This window comes from Chanos chanos, chromosome 5 (assembly GCF_902362185.1).
Source record: "Chanos chanos chromosome 5, fChaCha1.1, whole genome shotgun sequence".
Classification (NCBI taxonomy): Eukaryota; Metazoa; Chordata; class Actinopteri; order Gonorynchiformes; family Chanidae; genus Chanos; species Chanos chanos.
In genome coordinates, this window is record NC_044499.1 from 25,517,662 (window position 1) to 25,524,644 (window position 6,983).

A 6,983-nucleotide genomic window follows, 5' to 3' on the forward strand; every position below is an offset into this window, starting at 1 on the left:
TATCATTCTTTAATCTATCCACCTGGCGTTGGGGTACTAAAAACAATTTCTCTGCATATTCCATTGAAATTTAGTTCTGTTTCGATGCAATTACACCACTTATAAACGGAACAGCTATGCTTAAGAGCGGAAGAAGAAATCCCCCCTTTTGATTAATAGCGCGTTTCTTCCTACACACACCAATCTTTTTATCCAAAATACACTTTCTCATTTTTCTTCTTTTCCAACTTTTTATACTGCAAATTTGTAAATGGTATGGTTCCACAGAGAACATTAAGGGCTACTTCACACAGAGTCAAGATTAACTCGTCTGTCGCCACTTGCAAAATGAAGCATCTCTGTACAGGTTTAGCTCTAAGAGTTTCAAAATCGGTAAATTTCTATGAATCCTTGCTGACATGCTGTTGCGTCACCTATTTTTCTGGACATAAACAGCTGGATACTCTGAAAGCAAGTCTGTCCTGAGACGAAATGCATCTGGGGTTTTCGCTTTATAATCAATGAAGAGGTAACCATAAGACTTTTACATTGCATTTTAAAATATTCCATGAGAAACTTTGTGTTACCAGGGTACATTTGTCTTGCCAAAAACACTGATCTGTTTGTTGTTTCTTGGGTTTTTAAACAACAATAGACAATTTGTGTTCAGACTGATTGTCCTGCTAGATTTACCCTGAGCAAACACATTTTGGACCAGGTAGACAGTGCTATGGTTACGGTGGTGGACGTATTACATAAACACCTTTTCAGCCTGGGTGCTACTACTTGCATCCTTCATCACATTGTCAATGATTATGAAATTATTTTTGGCTACCGGTAGGAGATCGTCGTCATCTAGAGCGCTGGGTATTCATTCGATGAATTTGTCTCTTATCTTCATTAACTTGTAAAGAGGTTCCCAAACCCCGGTTAGACCCATCTGAATACCCCTCAGTATCCATAAGGCAATGTTGAGAAATCAGAGAGTAGCACATGTTTGTTGCACACAACTTTAAATCGTTTAACAACTGATTTGTTTTTGAGTCTGAGTTGCTCTTTATTCCTCGCAATGTTTTCCGTACATGCTAGTATGTGTCGAGTACTGTCTCTATTCACCACATAGTGGTCAACCAGATCAATCAACGTGTCTAGCCTGATCACCTTTGAATTTTCTGCATTCAGTGTAATACTTTTGGCCTTCATACGTTTTGCCATTAGCCGTGCGATACCCATATGTCTTTGGCCCACCCGAGCTTGTTCAACGTTCTAGTCAAAGCAACGTATCTGCATTCCCATCTCTCATTAACATTAACCATCATATAAACAATATCTCTTACCTCAACAGCAATCTCCGCTATCTTTCTATCACACTTACACAGAACCTCAAAATCCTGCTCATGTTTGGCAAATTGCTCAGAAATAATCACATGACATTCATAGTTTATTTGCAAATACAGGTGACAATACCTCAATCTACTTTTGTCATTGTGTTCTTGGTTGCTGCATATTTCATCTGTGAAATCATCAGCTGAGTCTCTAAGGTTTTCAACCCACGAAGGACTGTCTGTAGATCAACCCCTGCGTCAGTATCCTGGCCTATATCTGCGATCTCTTTTGAGGTTGTTTCCCGAGCTCCGAGGTCTGCTTCCTTCCAATCTTCAATTTGTGTCTCCGTCCAGTCTTCGATGTTATCCCTGTTCGTGGAAGTTGTATGGATTGCCTGTTCTCGCCTTTCAGACAAGCGCCGATCTGCTAGCATTGTATCCACATCCATGTCAAAATGTTATTGTAAGTTGTGCTATCAATCTGTATTTTCCCCTTTTTGTAACAGTTCATCATTAAAACAGGTAAGATTAAAAGAGATTTAGTTGTTCTTACTTATCACGATACCCCCCGCAAATTCGTTTTTCCAAAACAATGGCCTCTGCACCTGTAGCATAGTCCACGATGTCTTTATGTTTAGAGCTCTCCCCACACACTTCACCACCAGCAGACGCAGGCCCTTCCAACAAATGGTCTGGGGAGTTTCTTGCACCACTCCACTGCAGCGACTCGAATCTAGGCTGTGTGATCGGTATGGATTCGACCAGATTTTGCAATTCTGCTGATAAAATGCAAAGCCCAGCGTTAGTTGTATGCTTTATCACCAAAGCTGCTCACGAAAAATAAGTAGAGTACGAGAAATGTAGCCACATATGTCCTCACCGAGAGGATGCACGGGTACTCTATGACCGTGCAGCTCTGTTCCAATAATTTTGCCCGCTACTAAAAAGAGTAAAATAATCACTTCTAATCACATCTAATGGTAATAATAGCAATGGTTAAATGTATTTCTTTCATAGAAAACAATTTATTATTTATGGCTATTTTAGATATTCACAAAGCTGTTGTGATCCTTGAATCTTGCCGATAGCTTCTAGACACTTGTATCCTGAGGGATTAAGGTAATTCCTGTTAAACAAAGCAACCCAAAGAACATCACACAAATATCTAAGACTACATGCAAAAATCTAAACAAAACAAAATTCTAAATCAACTCATTCAAAGGGGTCCATCTCAGGAGTCTCTTGGGCCATTGTCTGACTTGCTATGCAAAATGTTGATGTCCACAAATTCACGGACAGTACACATTTTCGGCAGTCAAACATATTTATATCCAATAGGATTGGTCAAGACATTTCCAGGCATGTCAGGATATCACACCATCCCTTCCTCTGATAACCCCCACACACCTGTCGCCTACAATCACACGGCCATCAATACAACTGTGTGTTACACATTCTGACACCCCCGGACATCGCACCATCTTCTAATTGGCCATTTCCTACACCTGTCGCCTACAATCACGCCTTTTGTTGCGTAGTAGTCTAACATCACAGAGGTATCTGACACATGCTCCGGCAATCAGCAGCTTCGACAAGGATTGCCTGCATTGTAAATCCAAGTTTCCATTTTGTTAAGAGCAAAAATTTGATTAGGCTACATTCTGCATGCTGAGAACTACAACGGGTATATAGTGATTTGGATATCCGTTTGCTGGAAGACTTTGTCTAGAATTTCAGACACTTTTTCCCACTTTAGACGGTCCAGACCACAAACAATCCTGGGCATTGACACACGGGTGATTCCATTTAGTTAACAGTGTGCTTTCATGTCATACAGGCTCTGTCTCAGACTGTTATAAGTGGGTTTGTGGAAGCATTTTTCCTTTGTAATCAAGTAGTAGATATAACGACCAGATCTTTCAAGCACCGCACATCGACCTGGAAGCTTTTTTTTAAGTGCCTCAACACCGCAAAACTTTCTCATAAACAACACCGCTATGCTGGCTCCCATGCGGCAGTCCTGACTGACGCAGTGGGCCAGAGACAAGAGAACAAGTGACAAGAGAATAAATTGTCTTTCAAATAGTGCAGATTCTAACTGTCAGTAGCCAATTGTTGTATTCTTTTTTACATTGTTCATACTTTTGATCATATTTTAGAGGCACCGGGGTGCTCACCAAGACACCGGTATTTCTGACCAGATATTTCTCCATTATCGAACAAATTGCACCAAGCATAAAAAGCAACAACTGTATACATTCCTATATGATTAGGATTCCTGCCTTTCATCCAGGTGATCCAGGTTTGGCCCCTGGTGTGAGAAAAAAGTGTTGATCCGCAATTCACTACCAAACATAAAGAGACAACATCTCATAGAAGAAATGTGTTGGTGAAATCCAGATACCATGTTTCCCACCATTTTCTCACACACGTGCCCCCGTCAATCACCCCTGGCCGAGGAAGGGTGGGAAAGGAAGGGCAGGATGGAGGTCCCCTATCACAGGGTGGGGGTCATCAATCATTGTAATTGACAGTTTGACAGAAAGTATAGGATATATACTACTAACATTATATTAATAACGTGGTCAGCACACCTCTATCATCTTTACCAGTGGAGTTCAACACCAGTTTAACTAGTTAGCCACAGGTTACCTGTCTAACTGTACTGGCTAGCAAGCATGACAATATAAAACTTTGCGAGGCATATTGATAACAAAACACAGAGAAACATTGCCTTGGATTATGTTTACTGGTAACTACAAATGTAAAACAATATGGTTTAGCAAAATTTACCAGCTAGACAGAAAAGTATGCTACATGCATGAGCAACATCAAATGCACCAAAGATTAAACTTCAGTCCTCCTAAAAAGGGTGGCTGTTCTGTTGAGTGCTCTGAACATCACAGTTATATTTAAATAAATGCAACATAATGGATATGAGTGGAAGAATACAACAATATAATTATGTTGAAATTATGTAGCTTTGTTTGATCAGAAAAATAGTTTTTTATATCATGTAAGGTAAACAAATGAAACTCACCCTGGGTAATACAATACAATGTAGAGTAGGAAATATAGATTTGTTTTTGTTCAAATCACAGGGTTTTCTTTGTTGCATTTACTATTCCCCTGCAGGATGAGGAAGGTATTGTAGGAAGGGGGAGCAGGTGTTTTCTTTGTTGTTTTTCAAAGGTGCGGTAAGTTTTTCTAGATTTGAATGGTCTGTTCATAGATTGAGCCAGTGGGCTATGGATACCTTGGTTCTGTCTTTCCAATTCAGTAATATGGTCTTTTTGTCAATGGCTAATGATATTCATATTAATGGTCTGAGAAGTTTGGGTGTATGTAATGTAAAGACATCACCAAGTAATGCAATGACGGGGTATAAGGGAAGGCTGAGGCTAAGGATCTCAGATAGCCTGCTCATGACCGCCGACCAAAAGTTTTGGACATGTGGGCAGAGCCAGAGGGCATGGAAGTAATCATCTGTTGAGGTTGAACAATATGAACACGCACTACTTTGGCTAAAGCCCATGTGGTAAAGTTTGTGGGTAGTAATGTGGGTTCTATGAAGGACTTTATACTGTATTAGTTGGGTTTTGGAATTGCATGTCATAGAAAATGTTAGTGCATATGCTTTGCAAATTAGTATCTCGTGGTAGATTATTTATGTCTGTGGTCCATTTATCTGTAGGGATTGATATTGTGCTGTCTTTGGATGCTAGGAGTTTGTACATTTGGGATAACATTTTAAGTTTAAGTTATTGTAACCTTAAATTTGGGGGGGGTGTAATTATTAAACATTTTTGGGGGGGGGTGTAATTATTAAAATTTCTAGTGTTGATTTTTTTCTTTATGACTTCTTTTAACTAGATATGCTGGAAGTAACAGTGGTCTTGTATGTCATATTTCTTTTGGATGTGGTCGAAGGTCATGATCAAGCCATCATCACTGTCCCAGGCTGGTTACTCCTCTCTCATTCCAGGCTGAGAAAAGAAAGGGTTTGTTATAGATTAAAAACATGGAGTTACGCCATAACGGAGTATGGATAGATGGAGACGGGCTGTAATGTAGAATTTAATTTGACTTCAACCAAGTGGTTAGAATGGTGATGATAGTGTTGTTTTTGTAACAGGTGTTGATTTTTATGGATTTATGTACAAACGGGAGATTTTTGACATTCAGTTTTTGAGCTAAACTATTTTGGATTTCTAGCCAAGGTGGATTGGTGTTATTTGTCCAGTGGGGGATGTACAGTGATTGGTGTGAGAGGAAATAGTGGAAGAAATTTGGGGCCCCCAATCTAGTTTAATTCATGGTTTTTTTATTTTTCCCATGGAATTTAATGACTGCACTATTAAGAGAGGAGTCATGGCAAAAAGGTAATTTATTTTTGGAAGGATGTTCATTTTAACGGTTGAAATTTGGCTAGTTAAAGATAGTGGTCATTTATTCCATCTTTCCAGACTGTCTTTTATTTCTTGTAGTAGGGGGGTATAGTTGAGTTTGAATAATTTTTTTTAAATTTGGAGAAATGTCAATTCCAAGGCAAGTAAAAGTTTTTGCTGTTCATTTGAAGAGGGGTCCCCAACCTTAGCATCCCAGTTGAGTTTGGTTGTAAGCACAATCTCTGATTTTGTCCGGTTGTTGGAGTGGCCAGACACCCTACTAAAATTACTGATTATGAGATTAGAGATTACAGATTATGAAGTGATGGAAGTGAGGATGAGGGATTTGTAAAGTATAAAAGAATGTCATCGGCATACAGAGTGATTTTATGGTGGTGTGACTTTGACTGGATGCCTGAGATATGGTCACATTGCCTAATGGTAGCCAGCGGTTCAATGAAAAGTGCAAACAGTAGTGAGGATAATGGGCATCCTTGTCTAGTGCCTCTCTGCAATTGAAATGGTTTTGATATAAATCCATTGGTTATAACAGATGCAGTGGGTGAATCGTGTAGTGTTTTAATCCAATTGGTGAAATATGGCCAGAATCCAAAGTGGTTAAGGGAGGTACACAGAAAAGACCAATCTACCCTGTCAAACGCCTTTTCAGCATCAAGGGTTGCTATTATCAACGGTGGATTGTTTGGGGAGGTGCTATTTTTATAGATATTGATCAGGTTAAATAATCTGCATGTGTTTTCTGAGGAACGTCTCCCTTTGATGAAGCTGGATTAATTTATGCATATTAATAATGAGATTACTTATTCCAGTCTGACTGATAAAGCCTTGCTTATAATTTTTATGTCTGTGTTGATAAATGATATGGGGTGATAGTTGGAGCATTGAGTGGGGTCCTTTATTTGGTTTTGGGATGAGTGTTATGTAGGCAATGTTCATATGATGGGGAATAGTGGTATTTGGGTGAATTTCAGATATCATTTTAAAGGACAGAGGTGAAAGGAGAGGCAAAACTGTTTATAAAATTCTGCTGTATAGCATCTGGTCCAGGTGATTTATTGTTGGCATGAGATGGAGCACTCTGGTGATTTCTTCTAGGGAGAAGTACCTCTAGATTTTCTAATTGGGTTTGAGTTAGTTTAGGTTGGGAGACATTCCTCAGAAATCTTTCAGCATCTTTCGGTGAGGGGTTCTGACCTAAAGTGTAAAGATTTGAGTGAAAAGATCTAAAAGAGTCATTAATTATGGAGGGGTTTTGAGTCTAAGATTGAGG

At 39.3% G+C, this 6,983-nt stretch overlaps 1 pseudogene; it reads right to left on the bottom strand.

Moving 5' to 3' along the window:
- Positions 1-2,979: 2,979 nt before the first annotated feature.
- LOC115813249 (ADP-ribose glycohydrolase OARD1 pseudogene) lies at positions 2,980-3,383 on the bottom strand (annotated as a pseudogene).
- Positions 3,384-6,983: the final 3,600 nt, after the last annotated feature.